The sequence below is a fragment of the Rattus rattus genome, chromosome 1, assembly GCF_011064425.1.
Source record: "Rattus rattus isolate New Zealand chromosome 1, Rrattus_CSIRO_v1, whole genome shotgun sequence".
NCBI lineage: Eukaryota > Metazoa > Chordata > Mammalia > Rodentia > Muridae > Rattus > Rattus rattus.
Window position 1 is genome coordinate 176,496,173 of NC_046154.1, and position 22,453 is coordinate 176,518,625.

The 22,453-nt window shown below is 39.5% G+C and overlaps 1 pseudogene; it reads left to right on the plus strand.

Moving 5' to 3' along the window:
* Nucleotides 1-3,007: 3,007 nt before the first annotated feature.
* On the plus strand, nucleotides 3,008-3,656 carry LOC116913226 (annotated as a pseudogene).
* Nucleotides 3,657-22,453: the final 18,797 nt, after the last annotated feature.

The window sequence follows — 22,453 nt, forward strand, 5'->3', positions numbered from 1 at the left end:
AACTGGTTTGTCCAAATTTTATGAAGCTTGGAATGAAATTATTTTTCATTTATCTTCTCATCTTCCTGCATAGAATTTTCCCTGAACAAACATATAAGTCATATTGACAAGGTGGATTAAGTTCTCAGTCTTAACCATTAGAATATGGGGATGTGAGGGGCTTCAAGTCTGTTTTCAAGGCAACAGAATGATAGATTGCACATGTGCCAATCTGTATTCCCAGGGTTGTTTCTTTTCTGGACAAAGAAAAACAACTCCTTTGGCATGTTAATCTTCTAATCAGATGAATTATCTGCAGATCTAAAAACCGTTGGGGTAAACAGGGTCGCTCAGGCCAATAAGAGAACTTCCCATTGATTTTTTTCACTTGAGGCAAGCACATCAGTTGCTAATTCATAAAATGCAAGCATTGATCCCCACACTCACTCAACCCTTTCGATTTTGTACTATTGAATCAAGTGGGCTCAATCACATTCCAAGAGTAAATGTCTCCGGGTCTCTCCTAGTTTTACTGAGCTATGTCATGCAATGTGTGCGTGTGCTTTTTTTTAAATTATGATTTTTTCATGCTGCCTGCATTTCTAATGTGAATTAATTTTGTATGACCAATATAAAAACACAAATCTTAAATATATTTATATGTAAGCAAGGAGAGATGAAAGCCCCAAGACAAATAACTGTAAGACTTCATTACGTTGCCTAGGAAGACAAAGAGTGTAAGCATTGGAAGCAATGGCTAAACCAATAAGTAAGAAGTGCAGATTATGGATAAACAAATGTAAAACCTATTTAAAGTTATTTTTCAGCAGATATACGGGAACCGTATTCGATGTTTTTAAAAGTAAGGATCAGAAACCATGGTTTAGGGGCACATTATGGTTATGTTTTTTGGATAAGTTAATTTATTATAGTCTATAATACTGAAAAAGTGAGAAATAACTAAGAAAAGGTCAATGGTCAAAGTTGACTAGTAGCCCAGTAAATAAGTGTTACAAGAGCTGGGGTAGGTCCAGTGTATAGAGTTTACAAGTAAAATGTGGACACTATACTTTCAGAGAAGTTATGATATTAATTTCATCTCCCTTGTTTGCCCAGCAAAGCTGTATTGGAAAAATGCTCTTATTAAATGTGTATTTTCTTTCTGTTGTTGATTTTACAACAAGAAATATAAAAATAAAATGTAAATGAATAGCCTTTTCTTGAGGCAGATAGACCATGAAAGGGAAAATTGTTTTTCATATGCTAACAGGAACCACAGATATCTGACAAGCCATTACCTATTATACAGTATAATTCATGTTAATAATAAATCAGCCTGTCTGCTTTTTCTGCTGCTACATGTATTTGTAATACTTTTTACTAAACAGAGAGAAAGCAAAGCCAACGGTTAGATCTGAAGCATATCCCTGCAACATGACAGCCAGAAACAGGAACTAACTGCAATGTTCTTAAGAGCAATGTGGCCCGAGCTGCTTTACAGGTGACAGAATCTGCTCCTAAAACTGCTTCTCACTAAGTTCCTTCATGAGCCCCCATGGACCTGTCGTGTGGAGGGAAGGCTCCGGAAGGCTAATGGGATGAGCTATCATCCTCATTCTTGCAGCTGGCATAGAGTCAGCAATGGTGTCCCTTCCATCTCTTCTCCATTCCGGATTACCTCAGAGCTTGAACTGTACTTGCAACCCGAATGATCTTAACCTTGGGGAGCTGTACCTTTTGTAGCAAGGGCAGTTGGTGGCTCGAGTCCATTCATGAAACCTTTTGAACTATTAGACAAGGTGCCCTGACCTCGATGTGTAAAAAACACCCTAAATCCTCCTGCTAAAGAGGGTCAATTACTCTTTCTTAATATTGACCTTTGTCTTATCATAACGAATCCATGGAGCACACAAGTGTGGAATTCAATACCCCCTTCTGTCACGTAAATATCTTCCTCTTAGACATGGTTTTTCAACTGTATCACTTTTATTAAAGGATTAACAAGACTCGATCATAGAAGGACTGTCCTGTGACTTGAAGGCACAATCAGTGCCTTGTGTGCTCTCATTACTGATAACTAGGACCTCTGTTTCCACCCCATGAAATCTTGGGCTGGTATGGTTTACCTCCTGGAAACATGGAGACAAAAGGGACTTCTAACTTTATGCCTTACTATACTATGAATATTGACTCATGACATATTTTGAATCTGAATTATCTTTCATGGTTTCGTGTGCTGTTTGGGGACATGGTGTCCATGAACCTCACTGGCAGAAGTGGGTATGTAGGGGCATGCCTCTGAAGGTCATAGAAAAAATCTGATTCTGACTGAATCTTTTTGCTTCAAGGATCCCGTGCTATGCCTTCCCCTACCACAACCCCTTTAAAGCCATGGTTGACTGAAACTCTCCTCAGTCCAGGAACCAAACTAAATCCTTTTTCCTTTCTGTCAGATATTGTGTTAAAGCAAAGAGAAAGGTCACTGATGAAGGAAACCATCATTTCTAATACTTTCTCCTGAGCTGATCACTCCATTTGGTCTCTATTTGCACCTTCTAATTCAGCAAATACAGTCACTTTTGATTTGTGTGGTGTAGGACATAATTCACTGTGGCACTTCCACAATCTGTTGGGGTGGTTGGCCTTACTCTAGGTTGGCAGGGACCTATACTGATTTTCTTTCTATTTTCTTTCTTGCTAAGTTCAGACTGTACTATTTCAACCATTTGGGTCTACTAAGGTTAATGATCCCATAAAACAGATGTGCTCCATTGTACCCCCTGATGTTACCCCTACACAAGGATCATGTCCTCACAACAGGATAAGTGAGTGATTCAGGGAAGGATTCCAGGCCGTGCAATGATACCCCAAGAGACCTATCAGGTAAGAGCCATTCTTTATTGTGAGAAAGTCAGTATATAGCAAGCTGCACTTTATTCTGTAGGGAAACTCGGCACGCGTACCATTATCAACTTTTTAAGACTATTTTCCCTTTCTTCCCGACCGTTCTCCTGTACAGGAGACAGCCATGGCGCCCAGCCGGAATGGCATGATCCTGAAGCCCCACTTCTACAAGGATTGGCAGCAGCGAGTGGACCAACTTGGTTCATCCAGTCAGCACGCAAGATCTGCAGATGCAAGGCCCCGCAGACGAAAGCACACCGCATTGCCCCTTGTCCCCTGTTCGGTCCCATCAGACCCATCGTGAGGTACCCTACAGTGAGATACCACACCAAGGTCCAGGCTGGCAGGGGCCTCAGCCTGGAGGAACTCAGGTTAGCTGGTATCCACAAGAAAATGGCTCGCACCATCGTCATCTCTGTGAACCCAAAGAGGAGAAACAAATCCATTGAATCACTACAGGCCAAGATGTAGCACCTGAAGGAGTACCGCTCCAAGTTCATACTCTTCCCCAGGAAGACTTCTGCTTTGAAGAAGGGAGACAGTTCTGCTGAAGAACTTAAATAGTCCACCCCTCTAACAGGACCTGTGATGCCCATCCGGAATGTGTACAAAAAGAAGAAGGCCAGAGCCATCACAGAAGAGAAGTTATGGCTTTTGCCTGACACCACATGGCCCGTGCCAATGCCCCGCTCTTTGGCATCGGAGCAAAAAGGCCGAAGGAAGCTGCAGAACAAGAGGTTGAAAAGCATTGCACGGTTGGATCGCTACAATAAAATTTCCATAAAGAAGAAAAAGACTATTTTCAAGTGTGGGATCCTCAGAACCCTACAAGGCGTAACTTTGTGTCTAAAGGACTTCTTGCCCTACCAAGATTTCTAGTGTAATAGACATCACTTGCGGTTCTCATCAATAGAGCAGTTTTGGGGCGTGCCTCAATGGACAAAGCTCCCTTAGACTACTTTATGTTCTCAAAGATAAATATTATTATCATAGTCCTAGTGCAAAACTGGAATATAGTTGCACCTATTCAATCATGAGTATTGGTACTCCTGCCAATGAATCCTGCTGCACAGATAAAAACTACTCTTCTCATTAAAAAATTAAAAATTTGCCCTATCAAAATACCCACACTATAAATCCACAACCTTTCCAACCTGTTCTAGATATAAGTTGTTATTCAACACCATACCTGTAGTGACTAACTGCTTGCTATACAATGATCATTACCTAAGATCCATCTTCTGCTGGAACTAGACTGCTGCATGGAACATAAATATGGTAATAATAGTAATATTTTTCCTGATGGAACTATTTTTTGTCTTCTGCTTTAAAAAGTCCGTCTCATACAATTTTTTTTCCTTTGGACTGTGAAGTCCTTTTACATAGGTGGCAACAATGTGTTGAGGTAGCAATGGGCCTACATGGAGTTTTAGATCTTCCTGTTCTAAGGTTGACGTTCACTCTTTTGGCCATATATGCTCACTTTCAATTTCATAGATTTGTGTTTGGTCCTCCCCATTGCACTGGTTCTTATCCCACTTGACAAGCACACGAAGAGAAGGTTACTCCAAATACCCGGTGCTACAATGCTAATCAAATCCTCAGCATCTGTGGAAATGATGGCAGGATGTGACTACAGACAGAAAGGCTATAATGTGACTTGGATTTTAATCTGGATTCTGTGGCTGACTTCCTTAGACCCTTGCTCTAACAGAAGGACCAAAGAGAAGAATTGCACCTCTGGCCATTGATGCCAATTTTTGTACCATGAACATCACAAAGACTTTTTGGAAGACACCAATGTTTATCAGGCCCAAGTCCCATTCTCCTTTGGGAGAATGGAAAGGCAAGCCACGGACTGGTAGAAAATACTTGGGTATCAGATGCCTACTAAAAGGACTTGTATGCAGAGTATTTAGAGAACTTTCAATACCCAATTATTACAAAACATACGACATGATATAAAATAAACACGAGGGTATGAAACAATGAAGATAATGAGAATAATATGCAGAAGGGAGAAGTAATGTTGACGGTGATAAAGTGACAACATATTTAGAAAATATATTTATAGTTATCTGCTAATCCCGACTTAAGATCACCAGATTTAGCACTGTGAATTGGAGTTGCTCTCTAAGTCTCAATCCAGAATCCATCAAACCAGAGGCCTATATCATGAATAGCTATGCCCTTTCTGCTGTCCACTTGAGCTGTCTTTGTTCACAGGTTTTATGTTTGCGGCAGCAAATAGCAAAGTCAGGACTTATTTACTTTAACTCAGCAAGAGACTATTTAATATGTGCTCTGGGAAGATATAAATGTTATCAGCTGCTCCTGCAGTTTGTGCGTGATATTTCTTAGTTGTAAAACCGCAAGGGCCTTTCCCATGACAGAGGCAGAAGGGGAATTGAGTAGACTACTTCGTGAATAGCCAATTAGAGGGGACCCATGGAGTTACGCTGAGCTGTTAATCCAAGCAGAAACCCAGTGGGTCCTGAGTATTCACAGGGCCATTTCACCTAGAAATAACATGTAGCCCAGGGCTTTATAGAAAAATGACTTGAGCTGGAGGCAGGTCCAGGGAGAAAACGAGAAGTGGGTTCTGGAATAGACTCAGGATCCCACTAAATGAAGCAAAGTGACCAACTGATGTCCACCTGCGTGAGAAGCTTAGAACATTCATTAGGCATTTACCTTCAACAAGGGAAAGAATCCAGTGGTCCATTCTTTTGTCCCAACCCTTCTATGGTTGGCACTAGTAGATGGAGTTCATACTTTTGACAGGACAGACATCGCCACTGTTCTCTGTGTAAATAATCTTCAGTCAGCATTTGGGGTCATGAGGAAAAGTGTTCTATAATTATGCTGTGTTTTTCTCCAAATCAAATCTTCATTCCTAGAGTTTAGCCATAGGAACCAGCATTTACGTTAGGCCACATCTTAGAAACCCTAAGTGATGTGCCTACACCGAGGAATAGTCCTGGTCTCAAGTGACAGAAACTCTTTCCAGTTAACCAGCCCTAAGCCCTTTCCCAAGCTTCTCGGTTGTCCCAAATGAGCCCTGTGACCTCAGCAACCTTCACCTCAAGCGAGATGGAATAGTTTAGAGTAAGCAAGCAGGGCTACCCACAAGCCCTCCATGTATCCTTTTACCATCCTCACGCCAAGAGTCTTATGTAAATAATGGTTGCTGCATATTCATATATCGTTCATATATGTCACTAGGTAGAGAGTTTATGCAATACAGAGATACTCAGATGTTTCGATGGCTTCCAGGAGTTTCATTATCATTTCCTTTTTATGCATGATAATCTAGACATGCTTTTATTTCACTAGGTCAATATTAATAACAATTGGTTGTCATTTAAACACCAAATGGGACCCAGACATCTACCACATATTTTCTCAAGCATGCTTATAGCAAAACATTCCTATACTAACTCCTTTGGAACATTTCTAAGATTTGATATATTTTGATAGGACATTGAAAACAAGGAACCAGTTTTTTTGCAATATATATATATATGTATATATATATACGTGTGTGTGTGTGTGTGTATGTGTGTGTGTGTGTTTCATTCATAAAAGCAATTATTTGGTTCAAAAATCCATTAACTATTTAAGAAAAGGAGGCTAGAATATGCATATATACATATACATACAGATAGACATATACAAACATATAGATATATAGACATATAGACATATAGACATATAGACATCTGACAAATATTTTGGAGTAATAAAGATAATATTCTGTAACCATGCGATGTACTTCAAATTTTTAATACCTTACTGGTACGTTGTTCAGAACATAACTAGTACTTGTACAGTCACAATTGATTTTTAGTTTAGGACAACCTCAAAACAAAGGCATTTTTGCTATTTTAAGTGGATTTGGAAAGTGCAACTCAAAACAAGTTAAAAAAGCTACACTAAGCCTCTCAGTCATTGCATCTCCAAAGATGTGAAAAATGCTGTATTCTACTCTCTACCACATAAAACATTATGCTCACCAAGACTTGAAGACTCTAAATATGACTTCTGTCTGTTTGGTTGATTTGTTTTGGCCTTGATTTTGGTTTGGGTTCTGACTTTATTTTGTTCTGGTTTTGCTTGTTTTCTATTTCCACTTAGGCTAACTTAAGTTGGAGTTATTTCTAGTTTTGATTTCCTGGAAAAGCTACTGCTTAGCTATTGAGTCTGTTATGATAAATTACACTGAGAAGAGCAATTTATGGACGAGAGAGTTTACTTTGGCTTACAGCTCCAGGGTGACTCAGTCCATCATGGAGGAGATGACAAAGCAATGGGAAGTGAAGGCCAGGGAGTAGAAGCATAGCCTGGCACATGTACTCAAGAAACAGTGAACAGGACGTGGGGCTGAGCTAAGCCTGGAAACAGCCTTCAGTGACCCACTTTCTCTAGTGATGTTCCACCTCCTATAAATCCTACAAACTTCCGAAAAGCACATACAGCCATGGATCAAGTCACGCTTAAGCTACAGCTGGGTAAAGAGTGACACATACAAAGGAAAGCACCTAGTGAACTTCCTTCCTATTGACATTATCAATGGGAAAAGTTCATTTCATATTTCGAAAGGAGGATAGTTCTCAGTGGATGGTTTTATGTTGCTCTGTCCAAGGCAGCATTTAGATATGGAAGACTAATATAAATGCACACACTTCAAGACTGCCATATTCTGTTTTAGGTTGGAAGCCATGTTTGGAATATATGAAGAGAGTAAGAGTTTGTATCCACTAACTTACTCTATGTGAAGCATCTAGAATAAAGGTGTAAAGGTAAAGTGGACTGGTGCCCGAGTTTCTGATTTTTTTTACCTTTTCTTCTATGACTATATGCATAATACGACCACCAGCTACCCTTTCTAGAAATTTAGTTGTTCATTTTCTCTCTGGACCATCAAGAGTTTTATTTTTATTTTTGGTATGATGGAATGTCCATTTTTATTATATTAGTCCTACTGATCTATGAACATGGGAGATCTTTTCATATTTTGGTATATTCTTCATTTTCTTTCTTCAATGTTTTAAAGTCTTTGAGGTCCTTGTTTCTTGCTTCTCTTCTCTTGTCCTCCTCTTCTCCTTTTTCTTCTCCCCCCCCCCACACAAACACACACACCCAGAAATGGATCTGTGGATTTTTTTTCTACATATTCTATATATTCTGAGTCTTCAATCCTTTTCATACTTATGAAACATAGATTTAGCTATGATATTAATGGTAGTGAACACCTAAACAAACACATGATTGCTGAAGTAAATTTATTTTATGGGTTGGAGGATTATTGGACATTTGTACAAGGCCATTCATTATCTCGTTAGGAAGCAAGTTATACCACTAAACTAGCATTTTCTACCAGAAGCATGCTTTAAGTGTTTAAATGGAAATAAAATCTGCTTAAACATCTTCCATGTATCCTGGTGAAATCTTTTTAAACACCACGATGTGGTCACTTTTGATTGTTGATGTAGGATGTATTGTGGAAGATTTGTCCAGTGCCGTACTCCTGGAATGGAATGCTTGCTCTAGGAAGAATTGAATGTAAACATTCTTCATACGATGCCAAATTATTTATCATTAAGAAGATATAGAAAGCCTGCTAGCCGTATGGATGGAAAAACACTTTGCATAATTTGGTAAGCAGCTATCTTTCAAAAAATTTAACATCTTGTCATCCTAGCAAATTAAGGACTACTAACAACAAGAAATGAACAGAAAGTGGGATGTTGTCTCTCAGCAAGATTATTATGTATTTGTTGTGGTACAAGATAGAGGGACCTACATAGGTCAGATTGCTATAAGACTTCCCCCCTGTTAATGTACCTGCTCCTGAAGTGAGCAGAATACTTACTTACCTTATATAGCACAACTCAGTACCTTGCTGAAGTTGTTGGTAGAAGTTTGTTGTGTGTGGGTCCACACATGAGCTTGTGTGTGTGTGTGTGTGTGTGTGTGTGTGTGTGTTTACATGTGTGCATGTGAGTGCATACATACACATTAAATATACTTTTATTTAGGATGTAAGTTTTTCTCACTAGAAAGGTGGCCAAAAAGCCCATCTTTTGCATTAAAATAATATCACAGCTGTGTGGAAGAAATTTTATTTCCAAGAAACAAAGATGCCAGGTACATTTGATGGATAAAACTAGAAGGTTATTAAAAAAAATAAGGACAGAGGAAGGCTGAGGAAAGTTGATTACAAACTGGGTATTGATGGTTTCTTTAATCTTCTGTCTTTAAAGGTATGTTGTGATTTGATGACAGGATTAGCTGTTGGAATAAATTGTGGAACTCCCTTTGTACCACTCAGAAATCCTTAGGATAGACATAGAGCTTTGTGGCTGATGTATCCCTTCAAGAATAAATCTGTCAAAGAGAATATAGGAGGTGACAGCCTGAAGGTACAGGTGTCTTTGCGATATGCTCTACTGAACCAAGGCTCTGTGTTTCCCAGACTCTGAGCAGCCAACCGGCCTGGAAACCATATAAGAGGGTCTCAGTTGGGAGGCAATGAGGCAAAGGATGTTTTCAAAAGTACCTGTCCATTCTTCTCCTGGAAGCTGAGTATCTTGACTTGCTCTGGACGGTTATCCTACACAATCTTCTTGCTATTTCTCTCTTTCTCTCTCTTTCATAGGAAAGGCTTCCATTGGATATTCTGCCTGCCTTACTTTCCTATGGTTCATGGGTATTGTTTACACATGCATACACACACACACACACACACACACACACACACACACACAATTAAGCAGTCTTTATTTAGTTTGATGGTGTCAATATTAAGTAATATGGTAATATAGTAGGATGTTGAAAGTAGATCATTAGCTACCTACAATACAATAATACCTGGGTGGTGGTGGTGGAACTTTTCTAGAAGTTCTAAGCCCCACTGATAAAATCTTTGCTAATGGTGACTTTTAATAACATCTTATTGGAGGCAAATGCCTTATGCAATTAAATATCATGATGTGTTTCTTATCTTCTCATTGCAAGCATAGACACAGCTGGAGTGTAACTAGGGATTGGTTACTTAGGGCCATTGTATTGCAAGGATGTTTGGATGTTCAGGAAAAGACCAAGGTCAAAGCTCTTAGACAATTGGAGGGATGAAAACAGCAAGAAGGAGGCATTTGGAGCCGTAACCCAACGATACATGAGCAAATTCTACAGAACAAGGTCCTTCCCTCACCTTTAAGAGCATGAATATCTGCTCACGGAAGAAGATACTTGAGAGTTAAATGGCACAACCTTTCACTGGCTTTCTTGGTTTTAGGGCTGAAAGTTATTGTTAATAATAACTAGTACAAGAGCTGGATGGGGATGACTAGTAAGAAAAGACAATATCCCACTGTGAAGCTTCAAGAATTAGCTAGCATAAAATATCAAGAGAGAATGCACGAGTCTGGATTTTCTCAGTCTTGCTTGCTTACCAGAACCAAAACTTAGGACTGGAAAAAAGGGAGTTATTAACTAAAGGTATTGAACGCTGCAGAAAACAATCCCAAATATCAAGAAATCTAATGCTAGAGTAATTTTAGGAACCTGAAGAAAGTTATGTGAAGATGAAATGGAGTGAACTATCGTGAAGATGATACAAAAACAGTAAAGGCTCAAGGAAGAGGGCATGTTGGGATAGATGCATGATGTGATATATGAGAGCCACCAGGAGCTATATTTCATGAAGACCACAGAGGATGCATAATTCTGGGGAGCCATGAAGAATGACTAATTTTTCAATCATGAGCTTTTCTCAAGGGTGGACAATAGGAGAGTCACATAAATTGAGATGTTAGTAGTTGGGGGATGATAGCAATCTGAAGAAATATAGTCCAGATGGCATACACAACTGCTGTAAATTAGTAGGCTACAATGACCATAACATTGGAAGGACAATGAAGAAGTCGTATACCCAGAGGAATCGGACAAAAGAACAGAAATAAGTTTGCATATTCATGAAATCCTCAGCAAAATACATCTCATACTTGCCCAGTGAGTATGTTAGATATGTTCCCATTTCTTAGAGCACAGTTCAAAGAAATTAGAGTTGCTGGGAGACTCCACTGGACATCTCTGTATTCCATTTCACTTAAATTGATAAAAACAAAGGATCTAGTAGCTAGAAGGGTCAGACTTTTAGACACATATCAGCTCAAAGAGACCTTACATTTCTGTTAAGGTTTGTGGTATCATATGACACAAAGGTGCAACAATCTTTTTTTGTTTAAATAAAGAGAAATTGCCTCACCTTGTAGCCCTCCTATAAAGAAGGAAACACAAAACTTCCTAGATATCTTTAAGCTGTGTAGGAAACCTTTTGTCCACTAGGAATGATGCCTAGGTACCACAGCACTGACTGGTCTGGTGAGATATCCCTAAAGGAACAATAGTGGCACTTATATCTTAGCAAGAACCAAGAGCTGTCTCTTAGTGAAAGAAAACTTTTCCAAATGTCCAGATCTTCACATTATATTTTTATTTATTTGGTCTTTAAAGGACCAGGAAGTGTCCTGGAGTAAGACCCCACATAGAATGTGGGAAAGGGATAATAGACAAGTCAGCTGGACAGAAATACTGATCAAAAAGGACTAGGGGACCAGATAAAAAGATATTGCATGTAGAAAGATGATATAATAAAATTATGTTTGTTGCATATCCACTAGAAAGCAATTACCAGAAAGAAAGGCAATGGCCAATTGAGCTTTCAAAATGGTCTTTTTTTTAGTGTTATTTTATTTATTTACATTTCCAAGGTTATCCACCTTACTGGTTTCCCCTCTGCAAACCCCCATCCCATCCCCACTTCCCCTGCTTCTATAAGGGTGCTCCCCCACTCACTCACCCACCCACTTCTGCCTCATTGCCCTAGCATTCCTTTATGCTGGGGCATCAAAACTTCACAGGACCAAGGGCGTCCCCACCCTTTGATGCTAGCTAGATATGGCCATCCTCTGCTACACATGCAGCTCAGAATTGTCTTAACCAGTTAGTATCAGTCAGAACAGCTACCATGGATGCATTAACAGGTCTATCATAATGATTGACACAAAATCTAAGCCAGACAGTATAGAGCTATCCAAGGTCACTCCAAAGACAGCAAATTATAAATGTCCTACCCACTGGCAAAGGCACCAGCACTGACCGCTTGAATTTATGACTTAAGAAGATAGATTAGGAATTTATTTAGGATAAATTAAGATATAAGAAAGGAATTTAAGAAGATTAAAAGAAGATAAATTAGGAATAACGGTGGCTCAATGGTCAAGAGGATTTACTCTTGAAGAGGACCCAAGAAGGCACAATGTGGCTCTTAACTCTATCCTAAGTTTAAGGAGTATCTGACACCTCTTCTGACCTCCACTGGCTTCTGTACGCATGCAGTACAAACACATATACTACACAAAATAAAACAGATATATTTAAAAAGAAGAGGATCCAGTAGACACACATGTGAAAACTGACTCTATATGACAGGTTCCTTCTAGCCAGAGATATCCTATAGTTTGTTACTTCAGAAGTAGATGCCTTCCCTTGATGGCTTAGGCATTACTAAGTACCTATATTTATCCAGTGTCACTATTGAGAAACCTCAGGAGTCTATGACCTGCAGAACTGGAATTCTGCACTGAAAATAAAATAATAGTCTACTTCACAATGGAAAAGGTGCGTGGGTGGGCCATGACATATCAAGTTGCACAACCTTTGGAAGGCCCTAGTCTGATAAAGCATCGTAATGGATGTCTGTGCTAAAGGCTAGAATAGAAGCATGAAGAGGAGTGACATGGACCCATTGAGTTGACTTCTGAGGCGTAAGGGTCCCTTGGGGTGAATGTCTGCTGTATACAGCCCACTTCCCACACTCCAATGTTGTCAGGACACTCACCATGATTGCCATCAGAGGTGGGATTGGGTGCCATGGCATGTGCCACCAAACAATGGCCTCAGGTTCTGTCAATTCTTGAGTTTTGCTCTCCACTATGCAAAAAGAGCATCTGCTTCTTTGTTTTCAAATCCAGAACAAGATACACGCAGCAAGATTCAGCTGAGTCCACCTTAACAATTGATGGGATATAAATAGACACTAAATGACTACACTGTGCTACAGTCTGGGTGTATATGGCTTTCCCGAAATAAAGAAGCTAGCATACTCATCTCCTACAGGGACAGAATAAAGAGGTCGGGTATTTGGGAAATGATTGGCCATGGAAAGAACTACTGTGTTCATAATAAAATAGTGATATAAAAATGGCTCCTTCCTTTTTCCATGTGGGACTGGGGTCAGAGAGAGAGAGAGAGAGAGGGAAGGAGAAAGAGAAAGAGAGGGGGGAGGGAGCAGGAGGGGGGAGAGGGAGCAGGAGAAGGATGAGGATGGGGAAGGGGAGGGGGAGGGGGAGACAGACAGACACAGACACAGACAGACACAGACAGAGAGAGAGAGAGAGGTTGTCTGTGGTAATGTAGACCCTCATAAGAAGTAAATAGAGGAACTGTAACCCACACAAGCTTGTAGTTGCCAGCACATTTCTGGTGCAGTGGATCAAGCCACTTATATTTTAGAGTGTTTGTTACTACATTTATTTGACTAATTTATTAACCAATATTGGGGGTGAAATGTGTTGTTACGTTTTCAAGTACTCTTATTTTTTAAACTGTTTTGGTGATGTGCTATTTTAAATACAAACATGTCCTAATGAATAGTTTTTGAGGTGGTAAGATTTATATATGATCACCATCTTATTTCATTTTTATTTTATTCCTTTTTACCCTCCACTTCCTAGTTTAATGTCAAAGGTAAAAAAAATCATATGGAAAATATTTCTACCTGTTTCTGCCCTCCTTTTGCTTCATTTTCTTCAATGCTCTCCTTTTCTTCTTTTCTCTTTCAGTACTATCAGTTAAATCTGGGGCCTGAAGCATGCTTAGGAAACACTCTACCACTGAGCGACACACTCAATCATTTGCCTGCTTTTTATTTTGAGACAGGATTTCACTATATTTCTCACGGTGGCTCTCACAGTTTATTCTGTCGCCTAAGCATGTCTTGAACTCATCATGATCCCCCTGCCTCAACTGTGACTACAGCCTGTACCACTAGACAAAAGACCAATTAGTCTTTTCTATATATAACCATATAGAATGTTGATGATAAAATTCATGAGAAGGCATTAAATGTAATAGAAGCATCCTACTTTCCTGCATTTAATGGGTAGAATATAATATTTTGACCTAATCCTATATAATGAAGTGTTTAATGACTTTTTTTAAAAATAATTTTCTCTAAGTAGATTCCAGTTATATTATGGTATTTCTATCTTCAGACATAATTTATAAGGAATGTTTGTGAGCCTTTATATATTTAAAACATAGGTCACCATAAACAGTTTAAAATACATAATAAGAATTCTTGGAAACATAATAGTATATTTCAAATATTATTTTTGCTGCCTTGGGAAATTCTGTTTGTTGCATGTCTTTTCAAAATCTACTTAGATGAAAGTACTCATTTAAAATTGTCGTGGTAAACCATTGTATTTTTTTTAGCTTTTTTATTTTCTTAAAATGACAAAATACAAGGTCAGTTATTCATGATTTGTAGGCAATACAAACAGTAATTCAACTATACCTAATACACGTGTCCTTTGTGAACAGTAAATAATACATAAAATAAGACCTCATAGACTCTTTCATCCCCTTTCCCAATCATATATAAATTTGATCATCTCAAAAGCTATTTATTAGCTACATATGAAATATAACTTGATAACACTATTATTCCCTTCATCACAGAACAAGGAACACAAACACCAAAAAAATTGGCACTGAGCAATCTGGGAATCTTTGTCTTCTGTACAGACAAGTCGACTTTTTTACAGAGTAGCTTGCCTGCCTGCTTTTACCAGATAAAACCAGTTTTCATTTCCCTGCTCTCTGACAATTCTTGACTTAGGCTTTGGTCAAGATTAATATATGGGCACACTGCTTAGAAAGAGAACAGAGACATGATCAAGAATGGATGTGTGCTTAATCCTCTCAGTACACTTCGATTCAGAGCTCAAGCCTCCTCCTTCCTCGATAATTCAGCTCCCATGCATTTTCAATGGCCCCTGCTCCTATTTAATTATCCCTCGCTCTCTCTTTATCTCCATGGAGAGTCTTTTACTTTCATGCAATGACAAAGATGGCCAAGCTCTTGGGAACTTCCCTGGTTTTAAAAGCAGACCATTCAGTCATCCCAGAAACCCTTTAGGCATGGGTAATACAGAATAGTCTGCCACTCTAATAACTCAAATCATCACTAACTTCATTCTTGATATTATTCAATTTATACTTAATAATAGAGTCTTCAGTAGAATAAAGAAGAAATGAAATAAATTAAGACATGAGAAGAGAAAATATATTGGGAAGAAGAGAGAAAGATTCAAGGAATTAGAGGACAGGACCAAGGTGGGGGCATCCATCTTATTAATGATTAGTACAATTCCTTCACAGCCAGTTTTTCTCAACTCCTCATTCTCCTTGACTCCCTTTATGCCTGGATTTGTTTCAAATGGTTTCTTCTCTGGATCCACCCCCAGCTCTTTCCAGACCTAGCAGTAGAGAAAACACTGTCCCAAAGCCAAAATGTATACCAGTCTCTTTGTTCTCAGGACCTGTGGATGAAAGGAGCTCTCATGGCAAGTGTAGGATTGTGGATAAATGATTTAGCAGATGCGACGACGACAAAAATCACCAGCCAAAAATCCAACGACAGCAAACAAACCTCTCTTTGCACTCAGGGTCCAGGACCAATGCCTTTAGGAGACTCAGACACACCATGGCGAGCACTGCCAGACTGATTTAGGTATCTCAGCACTTGTACCACCTTTAACCAATGATTAACTTTAAGTAAACTCTTGGAAAGGAACCTGGTCATAAGCATTAGCCTGACTGTCGGTTACATAAATTTATTCTGCATTTGCCATTTGCATGCTCAGTTGCTAAAGCTGATTGTATCTGAGAGCAAAAATCTGGCATAAACCTTTTGCTCATACATTTTTAATTTATGGATTCAAAAAGTTTGGAATAACATTCAAAGTCACAGATGCTTATCTGAACTAAACCCAAAATATTTTGAGGTTTCTTATCAGCTATAACCATCAGAGAACTTGCTGGAAAAGAAAAACCTTTGCCCAGAAAACAAACCCAAGATTTATGTTGAATATTTACCTTGAGGAAAAAAAATTCTATTTCTGGGTTTACAAACTATAACATATGGATACACAGACCCAGAAATCATTGTGTCTTAATGGAAACTACATTCAAACGAATGAAAGTCCCACAGTGAGACATTACCAATGAGGTTGGGCAGTTAGAAGCTGAAGCCCTAAAAACTAAAACCCACACAGTGTTGAAGTAAGAAAGTGGTTACTGTATGGTATTTGAATGGTTCATGAGTCATGACTGAAGTTTATCTAGTTGCTTTGAAGATGGTTGCCCATAATTCTAGGGGTCAAAATACAACCTAATTGTAAACCTAATTGTAGTATACAAGGGAAACAGATATTTTTTTATATCAAGAGATTAAATAAGAGGAAGATAAGGTCACAAAACTAAGCACATTTTACCAAGAAATTACAATTTTGGAAAGACACTGCAGAATAGACCTTAGCAGACTCTGAAAGTGGAACAGAGCATTATGGGTCTGTGGGTAGGAACATGTACAGACTACACTTCTCATAAAATATGGTCATGAGCAATCATGACCTGAGCTTTCCCCGTGGTCAAATAACTATACCAATTATCAGTTTCATAGACAGCAAAAAGACATTTAAATTTTAGATACAGGATTGTCAGCTAAAGGTGGTATGACAAGAGGGAGAGCCAGGAAACAAAGGAAGACAGAAAAACTAAAGGAAGGGAATCAAGTTCCAAGAGCTGAACAAGGAGAAACTGTGTCATATCTGACCTCACATTAGACAAACTTTGAAGGGTGTGGTTTAATTAATACGCTACTATTTAATTACGGTTATTCGGAAGGTTTTGTCAAAACTGTTCCATTAGTTGAGTTACTTTATAAATGTTTTACTCTTAGAGATTGCTTCCAACGTGTAATTTTAATTTCCCATTAACCTGTTAAAATCAAATGCTTTTGAATCACTGCCCCATACCTTCCCCATGGCCTACTACATCTCATTACAACCTCTTATTGTTTTATAGTGGCTTTCTCTTTTCCTTCTATTTCACATTCATTTTTCTACTCTTGATCTGATCCTTCTATCTTCTAACTTAAACATCTTGTGTTAATAAAGTAAAGTTCTTCTGGGACTACCGTAAAGTCCTGTGTAAAATTATCCATAGTTACGTTTTAGCCTTGCTCAACAGGTCCAGTAGACAATAGTCATCAGGGGCTACGGAAGATTCTAAGACCTTCTACTCCAACATGTGTGACTTGGTAGTTAGTGTGCCTCCTTGGAATTGAGCCCTCTCAGAAGCTTGGTTACTTTCCTAAGCATTTCTGTATTTCCATGGTCGTGTGTAGAACTGGACATAGAGTTCTTACGCTTTCTTTAGATCCCATATAAGTTCTGTTTAATTGGTAGGACTATCACAAACACTTCATCAGCAAATCTAATGGTGACGTCACCTGAAACCTACCTAGCAACATTAGGTTAAATATCCTTTTTACATCTTAGTGTTCACCCAGGCTAGTTGCTATAGCAGAGCCTCTTTCTGTATTCCTGCACGTGTAGTCAGTGTACATAGGTATCACGGACAAACCCTTCCTTCCTTCTACTCTCCTGCTCCTCCCCGCATAGCACCTCTTCCAATCACCACGTTTATAATTTCACATCGGCCTCTCATTTTTTCCTTTGTTTGTTTTTATATACTAAAACACCTTATATGTTAGTACGTATTTTCATTTTTATGTAATATAATCAATTACATATGATAATTTTACATATTAAGAAATATTTTAAATCTTCTGATATTTTTCTGGGTCTGGCTTGTTTCACTTAACATTATTTCTTCCAGCCTCATCCATTTTGCTGCAAAGGGAAGGAGTTTGTCTTTCTCTGTGTATGAATAACGTTCTTTTGTGTATGTATGCCGTATCTTGTTTACCCATTCATTTATTGATGGATACCTAGGCTGTTTTCACGACATAAATGTTGCAAGTACTGGACATAAATATGGGCATATACTCACCCTTTTTGATACCTACTTAACCTTCTAAATGTAAACCTAGGCTTACGAGAGCTGGATTCTATGGCACTTCTAATTTTCTATATGGTTCTTTAATGAAACTTTATAGCATTCCCTGGAGTTCCTTTGTTCATTGATATTGCCCAGCAGAGTGTTTAAGACGTCCCTGTGTTCTGAAGACTCATGGCACCTGTCTAGTCATCTTCTAACAGGGTAAGGTGGCAGCACATCTGCAGTTTGGATCTGCATTTTCCTTTTTGCTGACGACATTGACTTTTTTAGTGGTCACTTGTATTTTTGCCCTCAAGAAGTGTCTACTCAACCATTCACTCATTTTTAAGTTGGATTCCCTTTCGTTGATTTGTTTTACATTTTCAAGAACTATACATCTTTGGTTACCTGTAATCTTTGGTTAGAGATCAAATTAAAAAAAAAAAAGACTAATGATATTCTTCATAGCACTGGAGAAAAACAACAATAAAATGTATATAAAAACACAAAAGACCAAAAGAATGGAAAAACAAACAAACACATCAGAGCACAAGGAGCTGACAGACATCACAATTCATACAATTCACGGTTTAACATGTTCTACGGAGCCATAGCAACCGAGACAGCTGAGTTCTGGCATAAAAGCAGATGCAGAGAGCAGTGAAGAAGAGGATGCCGGGAAGAAATCCACATACCTACAGCACTGACTCTCAAGATGGGAGCATAAACTCTAAGGGGAAAGGGCAAACTTCACAAAGGATCAAAGGATGCTGGGAAAAAACAGATAGGCACATGCTGAAAACCGGAACTTACTCACGCTCTTCCAACCCGCACACAATCATCCCCAGCTGATCAAAGACCTTAACCTCTGAGATTATTAGAGGAAACGTGGGAGGGTGGGTCGTGCATGCACATTTCAGGATATTGGTACAGACAATTATTTTCCTGGATGAGGGCCAGCACTGGAAACAGAAGCAAAAATTCACAAATGGGTCATATCAAAACAAAAGGCTCTGCACGGCAAAGAAACAATAAGGAGAGCAAAAAGTCAATGTGCTGAACAGGAGAAATACTGATAAGGGCTGGGGTAGAGATTGGCTCTAGAATGCTTACATACCATGCACAAGGCGGTGGGCTTACTCTTCAGTACAGCACGCACAGAGAGTGAAAAATAAAATATGGGTATTCCATCCTAAAGCCTTTGATCCCAAGAACCACAAGGTAAGTTGAGTGTTCCTTAGGTCCTGGTCACGGCATTTCTATTGCAGGGAGACATAGTCACTTCCCGATGTGAGAAATCTGTGACTCGGAAGCCACACAGATATGACGGATGTGCAGAAAAAAATGAATTCTAGTGTCATTGTACCAAATACTCAGGGAGATTGTTTTCTATGAGGACTTGACTAATGGTTTTATCCGGGTTTAGAATTACCTGGTGGGTCAGTCATATGGCTTGGATAGCTTATTATTTGCCCTCAATGGAGGGATGCTACAACTTAGGGTGAAGAGTGGGAGAGGGAAGGGATGTTGGCAATGACTTCACTCCAGTAGGAGATCTAAATGAGAGCCACTCCGGGCAATCTGGGGTGTGCATGCACCTGCTCTGTAGAATGTAAATCTAGTCTCTGCTTAGGCTGTATTCCTTTGTTCCCTTAATATAGGCCTTGTTTGTAATTCTAGTTGGTAGCCTGTGACTTCCTAGGGGTCCTGAATTGTTGGTGGTGCTTAGATTCTCCTTGTTCTTAGGAATCTAGACAATTTAAAAACAGAAACAGCATTTCCTGGTAAGTCTCTGTCACTTCGTATGACTCTTGATTTCTGACTCTATACACACACACACACACACACACACACACACACACACAAACAGAGAGAGAGAGAGAGAGAGAGAGAGAGAGAGAGAGAGAGAGAGAGAGAGAGAAAGAGAGAGAGAGAGAGAAAGAGAGAGGCAGAGGGGTAAAGAGACAGAGACAGACAGACACACACACACACACACACACACACATAGACATACACACACACAGACACACACACACAGACACACACACACACACACACTTCTTGTTGTGCTTCAAGGGGTCCTGAATTACTAGTCATACATTTTATAATTATAATCTTTTCAACATAATTTACAAAATTAAATAATTGAACAACTGCTATTTATGGAATGATTGGGTTCGGGCTCTTTGTGATCAGACCCCTCTACACAGTGCTCATGGACTCTTATGCTCATGCTTGACCTGTGTTTATGTTGCCAGGCACCTTCTTATCTGTGCCCATTTCCCCCTGGCTTCTACAGTTAGCAAAGTCCTAAATCTTCATGCAAGAGTTAATCTCCAAATCTACTTCCCAGTCGACATTCTTTCCAGAGCTGGAGGTTGTTTCCAGAACGAGCAGTAACCAGGGATGGAGGGGGTAAGCTGATAAGAGGAGAATGTTATAACAAAACTGCCCACGAAAGTGTTTCCACTGTCGGTTTGGTCTTGGCCAAGGAGACAGAACCTTGGCGATCTGGGCCGAATCTCTCAACCTGAAGTTTACAAACTCTTTAGAATGTTTATGAAATGAGGACTGAGCAATGACAAATCACAGACTGTTCTGAATAATAACATGATACGAGAATGACTTACTTCGTCCATGCTAAGTGGTAAATACTTGTTTTAACTCCAACATAAGCTGAGCTGCAGATCAACTACCATGATGCATAGTGTGGCTGGGAAACTTTAAGTATTTCTTTGTCTGTCACGTACAGCTCAGAATGCAAGACATTATATTTGGCCCTTGTTTTTGTTAAAAACAAACCTAATTTTAACACCGAGACCCATTTCCAGACTATTCTCAAGGATTTCTCTAGCCTTCCCAAAATAGCCCTGTAGATTGAGATTCTCAAATCTTTCTGAAAACAGGAAAAAGGTTGTCATCTCCCAGATGACACGATCACATCTGATTTTCCTCGCCATCTAAGAGCCCCCCTGAGATCTGGCAGCTCCCATGTGTTTGTGTAGTCTCATGGGATGGAAAAACTTTGCAGGGCTAAGAACCTGGGAATGCTCACATGGACCTTTTGGCCCTAGGGAATCCACTGGTGAACTCTGAAGTCTTCCTGGCACACCTGCATTCACTCAAGGGACAAGGGGTCTAGTTTTGTTCCTCTGGAATTTACAGTCAATGAAGCCCTAGGGCAGCAGTTCTCAACCTTCGTAGTGCTGAGAACCTTTAATACAGTTCCTCCTGTTGCAGGGATTCCCTTCACACCCAACTGTAAACTTCACACCCAACTTTCTTTGCTGCTTTATAACTGTGTTTTTGCTACTGTTATGAATCATAATGTAAATACCTATGTTTTCTGATGGTCTTAGGGGAGCCCCGTGAAAGGGTCATTCAACCCCCAAATTGGTTGCAACCCTTTGAGAACCTCTGCTCTAGGGGAAGAATATACACCTTGACCTTTGCAAGTCCATCTGTGTTTTCCCTCAATTATTGCTAGAGGTGTGGAAACCAAAGCCAGAAATGCACATACATATGTGATTTTCAGCATGCGATAAGTAGAAAATGAAGTTTATTCCCTTCAGTACTGTCGTGAGTTTTATGAACTTTGCTTAATCATGTTGGCCTAACAGCAGCTAGAGAAACTGATCATTCGGCATGTAGGTATGATTATAGAGAGCCCAGGGGATTTTATAGAAATAGCACAGCGAAGACTTAGGAATTCTTTTACTCTTCCATCTTCTTATCTGGCGGGACAAATATGAAAGACACGATCTACTATTCCCTGCAGTGGAAAGCATGCATGAATGTGGAAAGGAAGCAGGAAGGAAATGGAAGGGAAGCAGAAAGGAAATGGAAGGAAGGCAGGAAGGAAATGGAAGGGAAGCAGAAAGGAAATGGAAGGAAGGCAGGAAGGAAATGGAAGGGAAGCAGAAAGGAAATGGAAGGAAGGCAGGAAGGAAATGGAAGGGAAGCAGGAAGGAGATGAAAGGGAAGCTGGAAGGAAATGAAGCAGGAAGGAAATGGAAGGGAAGCAGGAAGGAAATGGAAGGGAAGCAGGAAGGAAATGGAAGGGAAGCAGGAAGGAAATGGAAGGGAAGCAGGAAGGAAATGGAAGGGAAGCAGGGAGGAGGTGGAAGGGTTCTTTACACGTAATGGATGTGATTATGAATGACTTCCTGGGAGTGACAGCCATCTATAGAAAAAGTAAGCTTGCTTTCCTGTAAATAGCACTGTGTGATTCTCGGAGGATAAGGAAGGCAGACTATTGATTCCAACTGCAGAGGTGTAGCAGTGTGGACAAAACAGCCTCTTGCATTTTTCTCATCTCTCTTTTATTTTATTTTATTATTTTTTTACTTATCTACTTTACATCCAACTCACT